Source organism: Aptenodytes patagonicus, chromosome 13, assembly GCF_965638725.1.
Source record: "Aptenodytes patagonicus chromosome 13, bAptPat1.pri.cur, whole genome shotgun sequence".
Taxonomy (NCBI): Eukaryota; Metazoa; Chordata; class Aves; order Sphenisciformes; family Spheniscidae; genus Aptenodytes; species Aptenodytes patagonicus.
Window position 1 is genome coordinate 13111228 of NC_134961.1, and position 16145 is coordinate 13127372.

The following is a 16145-nucleotide window of genomic DNA, read 5'->3' on the forward strand; positions in this document are numbered from 1 at the left end:
CGGTGGGTGAGGAATTAGTCAGATGGTCGCATCCAGAGGACAGTGGTCAATGGCTCAATGTCCAGATGGAGATTGGTGATGAGTGGTGTCCCGCAGGGGTCCGTATTGGGACCAGTACTGTTTAATATCTTCATCAATGACACAGACAGTGGGATCGAGTGCACCCTCAGCAAGTTTGCAGATGACACCAAGCTGAGTGGTGCGGTCGACACACCAGAGGGACGGGATGCCATCCAGAGGGACCTGGACAAGCTCAAGAAGTGGGCCCGTGTGAACCTCATGAGGTTTAACAAGGCCAAGTGGAAGGTCCTGCACCTGGGTCGGGGCAACCCCCAGTATCAATACAGGCTGGGGGATGAAGGGATGGAGAGCAGCCCTGCCGAGAAGGACTCGGGGGTACTGGTGGATGAAAAGCTGGACATGAGCCAGCAATGTGCGCTCGCAGCCCAGAAGGCCAGTCGTATCCCAGGCTGCATCAAAAGCAGCGTGGCCAGCAGGTCGAGGGAGGGGATTCTGCCCCTCTACTCTGCTCTGGTGAGACCCCACCTGCAGTACTGCGTCCAGCTCTGGAGCCCTCAGCATAAGAAAGACACGGACCTGCTGGAGCGGGTCCAGAGGAGGGCCACAAAAATGATCAGGGGGATGGAACACCTCTCCTATGAAGAAAGTTTGAGAGAGTTGGGGTTGTTCAGCCTGGAGAAGAGAAGGCTTCGGGGAGACCTTATTGCAGCCTGTCAGTACTTCAAGGGGGCTTATAAAAAAGATGGCGGCAGACTTTTTAGCAGGGCCTGTTGCAACAGGACAAGGGGGAATGGCTTTAAACTAAAGGGGGGCAGATTTAGACTAGATCTAAGGAAGAAATTTTTTACGCTGAGGGTGGTGAAACACTGGCCCAGGTTGCCCAGAGAGGTGGTGGATGCCCCATCCCTGGAAACATTCCAGGTCAGGTGGGACGGGGCTCTGAGCAACCTGATGTAGTGGAAGATGTCCCTGCCCACAGCAGGGGGGTTGGACTAGATGACCTTTAGAGGTCCCTTCCAACCCAAACTATTCTATGATTCTATGATTCCACTCAGAAAGAATGTGGGAATATTACAGTGATAGTTTTTGAAGAGAGAATATCACTTCGCTGCTGATACCCACTACAGGACAAAGATTATTTTTATTAATTTCTCATTTATTTGTAATTATCAAAATGTTGTAGTTACACTTTTTTTTTATTTTAAAGGAAGCTGTTTATACTAATTCCAGTAAAAAAATTAAACCTTTGTAAGCTCCCGGATGTGTCCCTTCTCTCCCCCATTCCTCATTCTTAATTACTTGCACCTTCTCCGTTCTGAAAATTTGTAGGTCGATGGCAAAAGTGGTTCTAATACCACACGTCCTCAAGCCATATGAGTGTTATCTCCTTTTTTTTCCATAGCTTGTTTTTCCATATGTTCTCCTATGGGTCATGACCACATGCCAAGTGTGATGTGCTAAGGCTGGTACGGATGATGGAAATTTTCTCTCCTCAGTTTCCAGATCACATTATACTCTTCCCTGCTCTTTGTTCCTTAGAACCTTTCTCTGGATTTTCCCAGTAGCTGTCTTTGGCAGATCCTGAACAAACTCCACCTGAAAGGCAAAAATGCTCACTTTCAGCCAAATACATTCTGATTAATCTCCCAGGTGCAAGGGAAGACACACTTTTATTATGGCTGGGGTAAAAAGATGGGAAGCTGCACAGCTTGGGGCTGGGATGGTGAAATTCCTTACAACACATCTTAGCTGACTGCACGGGCAGTACTTGCAGGGACAAGTACCACAATCCTGAAGAGATGGGTGCTTCAGCTGTCAGGACAGGGAGTTACTGGTGTCTTTCCTGGTTGTAAGGGATGGATTCCAACCCCTCTGATGCCAGCAGGAATTTCCCCTTTGCTTTGGCTGAGAGTCTGAACAGAGCTCAAGGGAGGAACTGGTAAGAGCTGAACGCCTTGCCCATCTGAGTCGCCGTGAAAACCCTAGTATTTCATGAAAGGAAGACTGGACCCTGATAAAGATAAGTTACATTACCAGTTCCTCCCTTTGGGGCCTTTCCAGCACATACAGTGAACCCAAGGCTACCGCTGCAACAGACCCTGTAATTTACTTTTATGTTATTTTATTTAACTAAGGTTGGAGTGTTTGTCAGAATGCAGTTGAAAAGAAGCCGAGGCAGGACAAAAACTGTTCAATTTTTGATACAGCTAGAAGACCTCTCGTTTTGTGGTGTACTTACCTTCCTCGGATACTTGTAAGGTGCAGTCACCTTCTTGCTGAAGCTCATGAGTTAATTTTTCTGGATAATGCGATACAAAAGCAGGAGCTAAAACAATGGCGGCTTTGACTACCTGTGCCACAAAAGTTAAGGCACTCCATCAACTTCCAGATGTGGGAATAAAGGGATAAATTTGTTGCCAAAACTGAGTATCAAAAATCAGAAATGCAAAAATTTGAGTTTTTTCTTCAATTTCCCTTTTCATTGGCTGTTTATTACAGAATGCGATGTTATGAAGGACATATTCTGCAGCATAGGATTTTTTGCTGTTTTTCCACTTTTTTTTCTTCTTAACTTTATACATTACTAAACTTTCAAAAAGTTGTAGAACAGAAAAAAACCCAGCTGGAAATCTCACCCCAGGGCTCAAAGAAATGTTGCAAAGTTGAAAAATATAAAAAGAAAAATTAAACACTCTGGGTATCATTGCCACCCTGGGCTTAGTAACAAAAAGATAAATAATCTGAATTCTATTTCTTAGACAAAAAGATGCCACAATAAGTCTGAAGAGCCAAACTTTTTTTCCACATCAAACCCTGCAAACAAGGAAATAATTCTGAAATTCTAAGATCTGTCAAGGTATGGTTTTAAAATTTTTTAACCCATTTTAATTTCAAAAATCTGCAACATATTTAATTCCAAGGAAGCCTAGTACATATAGGGAACTTGATGCTTAGAATAAAGTGCATTTCTTTCTATGTCTTTTTTTTTTTTTTCTTTTTACCTCCCCTCAAATTGGATCAGGACTGCTGACAACAGCTGACTCTGAGACTGCAGGGAGTTGTATTAATGCACTTTCGACTTCAAATGGGCCAATGCTATACCTAGGAGAAAAAGCAGATATGACAGCCGTAGCGAGCTAGCCATTCAGTTGGTCTTTCCAGATTGAATTTTAACAGGCAAATGAGCAAATCTAAAACCAACTGACTTACCCAGAAGAATTAATTATATCGTCAGCTCTTCCAACAAACCAGACGTATCCTTCTTCATCCATAATCCCTCTGTCCCCAGCGACATAAAAATTTCCACGCACAGAGGCAGTTTTCTCTGGATTATCCTGACAACAATCAAGCATTTAAAAAAAATATATCCGACTGTTAGAGAAATGTAATGCATTTACTTTGCAGTCGTGCTAAAAATGATCAAGACAATTTTTTAAGTTGTTCTCAAAATGAGTATGTTCAATACTATTTTATGTCTTCAATTAAAAAAAACAGAGCTGTATTAATTAGCAGTTTTGTGGTGGAAATATGTGAGAGGTAGAAAAGAGCTTTTGTGTATATATGGATACATGTTCTAGGGAAAAAAGGCCTGCTCTATCAGAATGCCCATCCGTCACAGCAAATTACTAAAATGTATAACCCACTCTCTTCAGAGAAACAACTTATCATTGCAGGGGGTTGCCACAACAACCTCCTGTCAATGGAAACTTTTTACCCCAACCTTCAAGACCAAAACACAAATGAGGTGACCTACAGGAAAAATTTCATTATCTACATTGATCTATCAGGTCTAGATTACACAGGAAAAACACCTTGACAACAGAAGACATAACAAAAAATCGAAGTAATAGTACTGAACCAAAAGAAGTTTTTTATCACATAATGAGCAATTACTTTGTGCAAGTTGTTGTTTGAGGATGCTACAAATATCCAAATATTATGGGGGTTCAGAAGAGGATTAAGCACATAGATAGGTTCCCCAAAGCTTATTCAACATGATAGTTCAAATGCAGTGGAGAATATCTTTATATTTGCCCTATTCTAGTGTTTTCTTAAGTATGTACTACAACTCAGCACCACCACAGACGGAATACTAGCTTAGATGGACCTTTGACCTGAACCAAAACGGCCATTCTTCTGACATGCTTTTTTAAGCCTGTTCTGCTTTCAGTGGGTAGAGCATTCCCATTCAAATAGTAATGCTAGATTAGGTATGCCACTTCCACAAAACCATGTGATCATCTACACTTGAGGGTTTTGTGCTGTAGCTTGTCTTTGTGCTGTTGATCTTGTGCACCATCGTCTGCGTGACAGGCAGCTGTACAAAGGGTTTCTCTGACACCAGAGATACGTGCATGCTAGAATGTGTAACTTTTACAGATTTAAAAGATCAATCTGTGGGTACCTCTGACAGTGGTATGAGGGAATAAGATACTTGTGCTCTTTGGAAACCTCCCTGAGCTTCCGATGTATTAGAGTAGCCTTTATGGGCTTCCTTCATTAATCTTTAACCAAGGATAGGAGTGGAATGGAAGGGAAAGGAGTGATGCACTGAACACGAAGCCCATGGCGACTGCCAGGCATTGGTCTGGAACAAGGTACCCACTAGTTCACGTTGCATCTTGAAGCTATACTCTGCCAGTCAGTCTGTTCCTGGAATAGCAGAACAATGTACTGATCAGGCTCAAAGCCCTCAAGCCACCTAGTGAGACCTTGTGAAGATCCTGGATGAAATTCGGCTCCTTGGGTAAGTCAACAGAACTTTGCCCTGGGTCTCTCTTGAGCTTCTCAACAGGCACAGACAGACCAACTCAGACTTACCAAGTAGTCAGAGAATAGACAGAATGGTTGGTTGTCCGAGTTGGTTGAACTCGGACAGCAATGTTGCTGCCTTCTCCTGCAGGCAGAAGAGCCCCAGAGTCATCTATGATCTGCAGAAAGGACGTATCATTATTACTATTGCTCAGTGAATTATCTGTTATAGCACAGTGCAGGACAGAGAAGGGATACAGACAGCATTCCCTTACTCTTGTACCCACAACTGCAGCTGAGCTCACATGTGACATATCAACATACCTGCACATCTTAAGGGGGAACAGCTTTTCCCAAAGAGCCAGGTTTCATTTCCATTCCTTTCATATTGGCATATATTGTCACCTGCATAATAGATTTTTTTTTTTTTTAATTTTTGCAACAACTTGTAGACTTCATTATTGTTTGCATTAGGCACAACACCTCTTCATGACTTTGTCGTGACAAGGGCTGAATCAGGACTAAAGCACTGTGGTTCTCCAACACATCAGAGAGGGGTTGACAGGCATTTCAGGTCAGCCCTGAGGAATGAGATTGCTTGTGCTCAGTCTGAGCCAGTGGGTTCTTCTGCAAACACTTGAATTTGCAAGACAGCAGATGTGAAATTATTACAGATCTTATTTCAATATGGGACAATTAACTTGGGACCGTATCAAGGGTAAGAGGAGAGAATGCCTGAAATCTGACTCTTAATAGGTTCGTTAACATTCACTTACAGAGAAGTCTGAGATGTGAACTGATTTAATATTTTTCATTAAAACCTTGGACAGGCCAAATTGATACCCAGAGCAAATTTTTTTTTTTTTTTTTAGTTTTGCCTTTTAAGTAAAGATGATGAAGGGATCTACTACAAGTTATTTGATCTGAGGTAATCTCTAGCATGGTTTTTGCTGGGGGCTGAACTCTGTAGTCATAGTATTTCCTATAAATGTTAAAATATGCAGCTAGTTGATTTTGGAACTATATAATTATATATAGCCTCTTTTTAAAAAAGTTCATTTAAACGATTCTCACCTTTTCCATTGATTTATCAAGCACATTGTGCCTCTGATATTACCTTTGAAAGGGCATACTGCAAGAATTAATGCAAATATACTGTTTCAGTCTGGCCATAACCTTCATAGATATCCAGCCCTGTCTGGATTTTCCACTTCGCCATCACTTCAGGATTGAGCAGTTCTCCTCCAGATACACAGTGTTTCAGACTCGTGAACTTGTAGCTTGAGAGGAATAGCAAATGAAATAATTTTCTTAACTTCTGAAAAGAGCAGTGAATGGTCTTAACTGGGCAGCCTCCCTCAACTTTCAAAGTAAGTACGCCTAAAGCTTAACAAGCTACTTTGGAAATGACAATAATCATCCTGTTACATAGTCCTGGATTGGACTCCTAGATTGCTCGTGTTACCACTGAGGATAATGTGGTTTATCTCTGTGTCACTGGAAGTAGGGTTTTTTTGCTGGAAAAACGAGTGAGCAAAGGTGTTTTCTTGGAAGAGCTGACAAGAAAGGAGAAATCTGAACAAGCACATCAGATGTTTGTGGAACGCTGAGTTATGTGCCGACATCCGAGATCAAATAAGACACTGAGAATTTTCTAGAGCAAAAGGAAGGCTGAATAGGAACACAGAGCCTGAGCTCTCTGCTAAACCAGGGTTGGCTTTTGTCAGGATGAAAGACCTGTGTAGGAAGAGTAAGTACCTTACTGAAGATGTGAAAACTCCTTACAAATCACACTGACTACTTGTCATAAGCTGAGTATTTTACAGTGTAACCAACTGGCGGGAACAGCTGCCAAGTAACTTTCAGCATGTGAAAGGCTTCTAACTGCTCACTTCATTCTCAAGTATATGGAAACAACTCCACTGTACTCCAGTAATTCCCTGATCCAGTGCTGCCTGAAACCTTGACTTAAATTTAACTGTGAACCATAAGTTCAGAGGAAGTAACAACTCAAAAAAATCTCACTTGTTGCCTCTGTGCTGTCTTTTCAAAGACTTATTCCTGAAGCCTGAATGGCCTAAGATGTTATTCTCATATTCTCATATTTCAGAACATAGCTTTCTTTTCTGACAGCAAATTTTGCTAATTAGTTTTCCTTTAATTGATAAAAATTAAGTAACATAAGGAACTAAACAGCCAGAGCTGTCACAGCGTTATATCCCAGCCTCTCTCTGCTACCCTTGCAACAGACAGATGTGCAGTACCTGCTCAAATCATGTTGGATCAGCATGCAGTCAGGCAGTGGGAGCACTGCAAAAGGCAGTGATGGGGTATCTTGAGAGTCTAGAAAAAGTTATTTTGTTGAAAAGAAGATGTAATGGTGGGTCTGACCTTGTAAATGTGCAGGTGATTAACACAACTTATGCGCTCAATGTCTGCAAAATGAAAACCCTAAAAATGCAACACATTCAACACAGAGAATGACTATGGATTGGTGACTATGAGTCCTGACTGCAGAGTGGCTGTACCAGTCAGTCCCACTGCTGTAGAAAATACAGTACTTTCTGTCCAACAAAAATCACTCATGTAAATGAATGACCACTGAGAGTAGTAGTTCCAATTAAGATTGTTTTCTGCTTCCCAAGGCAATTGTGTCCCAGGCTCAAGGCTAAGTGACAATGGATAAGACCAAAACTTTTCCAATTTTATTCTTGGGGAAGTCTGGGTCTCCTCTCCACACAAGAGGCCAATGTTGAGGAGAATAGGCCAGCTGACTGGTTTTGTGAAATGGCAGAGAGGAGGAATAAGCATTCTGGCAACTCACTGAAAAGTCAGGACAACAGGGCCCTGATTCAGGTCTATGCCATACTCTGATTACTGGCCCATGCTCACCCTGAGCCCAAAGTAGCTGGAAGTCCATAACCAAAGTGAGCTTTAGGCTAAGTATGGGACAAGTCAGCAGTGATCCTGAGTTCTTTTTATCCTGCATCTTTCACCACATCTCCTCTAACACTGTAGCCATGGTCACATGGCCTAACCAGGAGGGAAAACACTTATTCCTCTAGCTTGCTGGGCACCAAAGGGAGGGATGATTGCTTGGGATGTGGGAAGTACTGCTGCTACAGAGCAGTGGGTACCTATGCACTGGGGCCCAACTTGTTTGCTTCATTTATGCAAAATGGAAATAAAACTTACAGTATAAACTGTTACGCTTACCTCTGCAATAATGGCTGATTTAAACTGTGGCATATTGTGTACAAAGACACATGATCCACAGATCCATGGTGCAAAAACACTGCTCCGAGCTGACTTTACCCAGCCAGTATCAGAGGTATTCCACATTACATCTGAAGAAGGCAAGTTCATCCAGTACCTGATGATAAAGCAGAGATGAAAAAAATGCTTCATACAGTGCGAGAGACTCAGGCACAGGTCACAGCATAATTAAAGGAAAGGGCAGGAGGCTTCCATTAGAAGATGTGGTGTCAACAAGTGCAGCTTTTTAGAAAGTTTTTAAGAGTTGAAGAGAATCTTAAACATTCTCTTATTTCCCTTCATTCCCTCCTGTTTAACATTTCCAGCGTTTGCTTTTCTCCTGAACAGTGCAAAACATCCTTGGCTTGAGTTGTAGAATCTGAATCTAGATCAAAAACCAAACAGATCATCTGGAGTAGGCTTTCCCCACCTTGTGGATTAGAGACATCAGCTAAATCACAGCTTATTTCTCTAGGAAACTAACCAAATTACTTCTACGGACTCTATACCGCCAACTTCCAACTCAGAATGCCTTGGGAAATGTATCCTTTGATTTTCATTCAGATTTCTCACTCCTTGGGAAGCATAAATAAAAGAAAGATGTTCAATGAAAGCAAATCAGTGCCAAGCTACAGATTCAAACTGAACTGTAACTTTTAAGGTATAATGCTATGGTCCAAGGTTGCTTTGGTTCTCAAGGAAGGTTTACATAATACTAAAGCACTTGACTTTATCTGGTTTTGCTAGAAGGACGCTATCCTTATTGCTACTCCGCAGTCAGCCCTCTGAGCAACAGAACACTGTGTTTGATGATCTCAACTAAGTCTTCAAGAAGCTTTTAATAACGAGGGTTTCACCGTGAGAAGGGAAAGGTGAGGAAGAAGCAAGATCCTACACTCATGAAATGCCTACATTTACTGGAGTTTTTACGGTCACATTTTCAATTTAATTGTGATCATGTCACTTAATCAGGACACTGGGAGCAACAGCAGGGTGTACCTGCCACTGGTTACAAATCCGATGCCATAACTGCTGTGGGACTCCACCACCATTTTTGGAGAGCCTGTACTTCCACTAGTAAAATAGATCAGCATTGGGTCTTGGCTCCTTGTCTTGACACTTTTATGGTCAGCAGATTTCACCCTTCAGAAGGAATAGTATATGACAGTTACTACATGTAGTTTTTCACAAAGGAAGCAGTATTTTTTTAAGGTTTAGGAGATAAACAGGAAAATGGCCCAAAACTATACGATCTCACTAAATAAACAGATGCATCGCATACCACAGGTAAGAGTTAGCGAGCACATTTTGCTAGTCAGAAGTGTGCTCTGTATGCCATAACTTTCAAGATGTGAGCACCTACAGCATATTTCAGTGACTTTGTCTACAACTATTTGGCAAGGGCACTCAAGGTGCTTGTTATGGAACAGCAGGTTCAAAAACAACTTCTGCCTTGACACGTACCATCTCCCAATCTGAAGTCAATGGGGGCCATATTCAGGCTATTATGCCAGGGTAAGGTGGTCTTAGACACGTATTATACCATTTAGGTTCAAGAGACTGATGAACAATTCAGATTGTCTGGGCTATCAAGATAGTCAAGGGAAGAAATAACTGATGCCATGTTAGTTGAGCACCGAGAGCTGGCAATGGGTATCTTCTCATTGAATTCAAGAGGCATTAGGCTGCGCTCTAGAAGACAAGCACAAAACAACTACAAGATTAGTAGTCTGTGTGCTTGTCTTGTGATCACAGTAGAAGCTGAGAGCTTTTAGAAGCTGTCAAGCTGCTGAGTAAGGAGAAGCTGAAAGACCTGAATACAGCTCCCAAAAAGCATGTTGGAGGGATTTGTACTTAATGCAGTGATTATAGTGAGTTGGCGGCAGAGGGATGCAAAAATGCAACTCATTTGTATTTTGGAAATTAATCCCAAAACTCAGGAATGTCACCTGACTGATACAGCTTCCTTCACCTCACAGGGATGATGGTAAAACAGCTGGATACTCACACAAAGAGTTCTTTGAGGTTCAGCCACCCATCTCTGCTCCCTTTGGCTACAATTAGTTTACTTTTCAGAAACTGGCAGTTAGGCATGACAGATTCCACTGCAGGTGCCAGTGTATCATTGGTAATGATGCACTTGGCCTTCGAAGCCTGGAATCGGTGTAAGATTTCTTTGGCTGTTAATTGGGATGTTCCTGGAATAAAGACAATTCCTGGAAAAAAGCAACAAGCAATTTAGAAAATTGACCATTTCTCTTTATTATGTTCACAGGACATGACCCCAGCCATAGAAAAGCTGAGCTACTTGCCAAAAACTTATTCTTTGAGAAACAGCAGTCAAGTATAACTCATGTTTGAAGGCAGAGCTTGGGTGAATTTGTAGCCTAGGAATGACCGGGGATCACCTGGCTCTGAAAGCCCTCCAAACCCAGCAACGCTGATGTTGAGTTTTGTGTCATCCATATTCAAGGTATCTAGATCATGAGTACAATCTAGATTTAAAGTGTTTTTGAGCACTGCCTTCATGATTCGTAACTCAGGAAGGAAATGTTGAGATTATCATCCCCTTAAATATATGAATAAGGCCAGCATTTGGATTATGTTTACATCTGGAATAAAGCCGTTATTCATTTCAGTAAGGAATTAATACCTCTGATATGGGATAAATAGATTGAGGTCAGGTAGCTTACACACATTGCTTGCCCAGTCAACATATCCCTCAAGCTTGGATTCATTTTGTAATGTGAACAAACATAAGTTTGGATACTGAGTACAATGTGACTGAAATCACATTGGGGGGGGGATCAATTTAGTGCATTTCTGTACCTCCTTTTCCCAAGGATTTCAATAGACTTGACCTACAGATTGATTTCAGTCTTCTTGCACCTTCAGAGGTGTCTACCAAATTTTACAATTGGGATACTGAGGCACTGAGATACTGAATGATATTCCCATGCCATAGTCCAGAAAATCTTGGATACGATAGAATTGGATTCCCTGAGTCTTAGCCTGCAAGAATCACAGAGCTTAAAACTGGGACAAAAATACTTGATCATGTCCCTGTTGATGCTGAATTGTTCCATCATGGATGTTTAGCAGTCTAAAAATGCAATGGGTCAAATTCTTCCTAAGAGTTTACAAAACTGTAACAGCAGAGCAAAAAAATATTGTATTGAATTATTAACCAGTCTAGTCATATAACTTATTGTATTAAAACTGTCCACACTGATAATGTATCTGGTCAAATCTGGCCTTAGAGTGTAACCATTCAACCTTCACTGGCTTCAGCTGAGGATGCCGTTTAACTGGGCCGTGTCTGTTCAGCACCTAGTACAACGTTGCTTTGGTTCCTGTGTGAGTGCTGCCAATTTTCCTTCTATGCAAAAGCTGAATTGTACAGGGCACAGCAGCATATTCCTGTTTACATTTTTTTCAAATTAATTTAGCATATTTTTCGTATCTTCTATTTATTTTCTTTCTGCATCCAAGAGATCAGTAAGGTTACTCACCTGTTTGGATACAGGCTACATTCAGTAACCACCATTCAGGAACACAAGGCTATAACTCTGCCTCCTCTCTGCAAACCACATGCCTCACAAAGTGTATTAGCTGCTTTCCTAGACAGAAATCCCAACTCTTCAAAGCTCCACTTCACCTCCTCTCCTTCATCATCTACCCACCAAAAAGCTGGATTTGCTGCTTGTCTTCCATCCTAGAATGCAACAGAAGACATTAAAATAAGAAGACAATCCTTAAAAGGTTTAATTTCAATCCAAAATAACTCCAGACTAAGCAAATAATCCCTGGCAACTAGTCTCTTAAAGTGATGCCTATATTTCTGACAAAGAAAACAAAATAGTGCATTCTGCTCTGCAGCTAATATTATCCAGTATTCATCAGGAAAATTGATTTGTATAATCTAAGATTTGTTCCAATGTCTATGAAGTAAAAGAAAAATACTACCTTTTCCAGCTGCAACCACTCATCTAAGACATCACTTGCAAAGTTGAAATATTCTGGCAGTTCCTTTTTACACTGGTTTATAGAGCCATAATACGAAATAATCCGAGATGTAAGCCGCCTGTTGCATCCATGGAATAATCTGCAAGGTGACCTGAGAATCCGCAAACACTAAGGAATCCATGATTTAATAAATGTTCTCCTAATAAATGATGTTTTATCAGACAGTGGGGAAAAAAATCAGATGCACACCAACAGGAATCAGTCATCTGAAATGAAAGAAAATACAGTTAAAAACAACCAGGTATTGGATGCTGTCTAGTTTGTGATGTTGGATAAATTAATGCAAACCAGCTTGAATAAATAGGTTGTTTATTATTTTATGTGATTCTTAAAGTAGGTGTTCCTCCTTTTTGGGCAAAGAGATTGTGCACTGTTTTTTCATGATAATCTTTGTCCTCTACTTTGTCAGCTGATGTATGAATCTCATATCTCCTCTCTAAACTTTCACTTGCCAGTCCTTTTCTAAATATCTATCTCTTGATTCCTGTAAATTTTATATTTTACTTTGCCTGCTTACAGAAATAAAATGCCACTTAGGACACTGTTTATCCCCTTGATTTAAAACGGTCTCTGTAATTATGCTATGTCTTAAATATACACTAGATGGCGATTCACACTGAACTTACACACCAGTAAAACTGATGAATCTCTGATTTATTTCCTTGTGAGTTCTATTTGCACTGAGGGCATGGAATAAACACAAAATAAACACTAGGCAAGCAAAGGTGACATGCCAAAGAATTCCAATTGCTTTGCACTTCAGCTGAAGTGTGCAACTTTGAAAAAGATACATATTGTAAAACAAACTTGCAAAGAAAATTCCAGGACTTTCAGTTTCTCCTAGTCTTTCCTACACAACATACAGGTAGATGTGGAAGAGACAGAATGGATGATACTGCAGTTATTTAAAGCCCAGCCTTGGAAGTCAAGAAAACTGGATCTTTACTCATAGATGCAGAATCTTCTGATAAACTTGTTTTGAGCGTAATCAAGTCTTTAAGAATCTACCCACCACATGAAATCTAAGGAATCTTTTCCCTCAATTCAATGGAGCCAGCTTTGCTTTTAAATCTTTCTGTGCCATGACCTTCTCCTTGTTTAACAGCCAACAGTACGTACCTCTCTCACAGGGATACTACGCAGTAACTTTCACCTTTGCATTATGTATTGCAAGTGACAGCTTGAAGTGTTCAATGCCAATAAATAACAGTAAGTGACATCACTCTAAAATCACTGTATTTGTGAGGCAAAACAGAGAAATGCAAACAGAAGGTGCTCACATGTGAGGCACGTGTCAATGGCTCTCGACCACACAATTTCCAGGGTGCGAGCGGTAACAAAGCAGAAGACCCAAGAATTGTATTTGTCCTGCATCCAACGTTTCCTGCTGACTGGCCTGTGACTTCTGCGGAAGGCAGAGTTTCTGTAGCTCTCAAACTGTAAAGCACAAAATGAAAGAGCCAGAACTAGTTAGCACTGATGAAGAAATGTGCAGAAATGTGACCTAATCTGCTGTATGTCTAAGAGAAAACACTGTACTCCATCAGTTTCACTTTTCTGTTCAGTTCTGCTAAATCCCACTCCATTTCTCATTGCAAATCTGTCCTGGCGGGACTGACTGCTGTATGATCCTCCTCTTGCTCCAGTTTCCTTCTAGGACATAGAGGTTAGAAGCCCTTTCCAAAATGGTGCCTATTCTCTGGCAGGAGGTTTCCAGGAGGATTGTGAGTTGACTGCTATTTGTTTCAGTGGCAGACAGGGGAAAACCAGCTCTCTAAGCAAATGGTTTTGTCATCCTACCTGTGCTCTGGTAGCTTTAGGCTGTGTTCTGAGCTTACAACATGGCCTGTTCAGATCAAACAGGCCTTGTTAGTTTTTCCCTGTTGTGGTTTAACTCGGTAGGCAGCTGAACACCACACAGCCGTTCGCTCACTCCCTCCGCCGAGTGGGATGCGGACAGAATTGGGGTGGGGGGAGAAGAGTAAAATTCATGGGTTGAGATAAAGACAGCTTAATAGGACAGAAAAGGAAGGGAAAACAACAACAACAACAATACACAAAGCAAGTGATGCACAATGCAATTGCTCACCACCCGCTGACCGATGCCCAGCCAGCCCCCGAGCAGCGGCCCCCCCGACCAGCTTTCCCCAGTTTATGTACTGAGCATGACGTCCCATGGTATGGAATGTCCCTTTGGCCAGTTTGGGTCAGCTGTCCTGGCTGTGCCCCCTCCCAGCTTCTCGCTGGCAGGGCATGGGAAGCTGAAAAGTCCTTGACTAGTGTAAGCACTGCTCAGCAACAACTAAAACATCAGTGTGTTATCAACATTATTCTCATCCTAAATCCAAAACTCAGCACTGTACCAGCTACTAGGAAGAAAATTAACTCTATCCCAGCTGAAACCAGGACACCTGTTCTTCTGAAAGGTGCTCTTTAACCCTCCTAGGATGTTAGTTGAAAGACATCTTTGGAAAAGAGCCTGTTACAAAGAGAAAAAGACCATAAAGTCAAACAGGAGACTTATCTTTCTGCTTTTTTTTTTTCTTCTTTAGTACCTGATTGCTGCATCTGTATTTACGTGTGATCTTACCTTGCAAGCAGCCTGAATACACAGCTCCCTCTGCTTTCCTTAGGCACCCTGTACAAGTGCTAATAGAACACGTCTCAAGGTGCATTACAACCCAAAGCCTTTGCGATTGATAGGAAAGAGTTCACTTGAAACCCAGCCCCACTCACACCAGGCATGAAAAAAACCTAAATTGAAGCAATCTGCCACCCAAGATCCTTCACCCCCAGGAAAATGGAGGCTACCACATCAACCACCTTTACGAACACTCCTTCCTTTTAGCAGTACCCAGAAAGATACCAAATCTTTCTTCCTTTAGTCTAAGGGCGTGAAGAAGCGAAGCAGCACTTACCGCTCCTCAAGAGGAAGGAAGAGTCATTATTGGAGGCAATTTCTTTAGCTATCAGTTTGGTTCTACTAATCTGGACCCATCTGTCCTCAAGTCAGCTCTGTCCTTGCCTGTGCCAATGAAACAACCACCAGAACACCTGGTCCCCTCTAGAGGCCAAAGCTTTGGGTGTACAGTTCACAAATTTCAGCACAGTTTAAGGGTCAAAGATGTTTCTGCTACAATTACAGACTGGCAGATATTTACAGAAATAACCATTTCTTAGTAAATGGTGCCTTCTTAATATTTTTGTAAGATATTTCTTAACATGTTCTGAAAAGACTAGCTAGGGAGGCCTGATAGTTCACAGACACAGTTGATAGCTGTCCTAAGGATGAAATAGTACATTTGGTACCTTCAGTTTACTGTACGGATATTAGCTGCATGAAATTGTGCTACCACTGAAAATCAATGGCAAAATATTCTAGTTTAACCCACAAAGTAGTATTTTACGTGAGCTACAACTTGGCACTTAGGCAGAGATGGGAGCCTCACAGAGAAGGCACTGAAGAAATACAGACATTAAAAATACATTGGCTAAGCAATGAGAGTTTTTCCTGACTTCAGCATGTTCTGAATCAGATCCATAATAAGTAGCTCTGTAAGTGCAACAGACAACCAAATATAAGCAGAGGAGCAGCCCTCAAATACTTTCCCAGGTACCTCATGTCCTGGTTTCAGCTGGGATAGAGTTAATTTTCTCCCTAGTAGCTGGTACAGTGCTGTGTTTTGGGTTTAGGATGAGAATAAAGTTGATAACACACCGATGTTTTAGTTGTTGCTACGCAGTGCTTACACTAGTCAAGGACTTTTCAGCTTCCCATGCTCCACCGACTGAGAAGGCTGGAGGTGCACAAGAAGCCGGGAGGGGGCACAGCCAGGACAGCTGACCCCAACTGGCCAAAGGGACATTCCATACCATGGGACGTCATGGTCAGTACATAAACTGGGGGGAGTTGGCCGGGGGGTGGTGACCGCTGCGCAGGGACTGGCTGGGCATCGGTTGGCAGGTGGTGAGCAATTGTATTGTGCATCACTTATTTTTGTATATTCTTTTACTGTCATCATTATTATTATTATTTTCCCTTCCTCTTCTGTCCTATTAAACTGTCTTTCTCTCAGCCCACGAATTTTACT

The 16145-nt window shown here is 41.7% G+C and overlaps 1 pseudogene across 1 annotated transcript; it reads right to left on the reverse strand.

The window, feature by feature from the left end:
• Positions 1–1164: 1164 nt before the first annotated feature.
• Positions 1165–13640, reverse strand: LOC143166694 (acyl-coenzyme A synthetase ACSM3, mitochondrial-like; annotated as a pseudogene). Its single transcript, XR_012996431.1, has 15 exons — positions 13608–13640; positions 11995–12162; positions 11541–11743; positions 10037–10244; positions 9028–9171; positions 7990–8146; positions 7666–7712; positions 7038–7116; positions 5930–6053; positions 5098–5178; positions 4843–4952; positions 3232–3356; positions 3024–3123; positions 2261–2372; positions 1165–1617 (listed from the first exon to the last, which is right to left on the reverse strand). The product of XR_012996431.1 is annotated as an acyl-coenzyme A synthetase ACSM3, mitochondrial-like (transcript).
• Positions 13641–16145: the final 2505 nt, after the last annotated feature.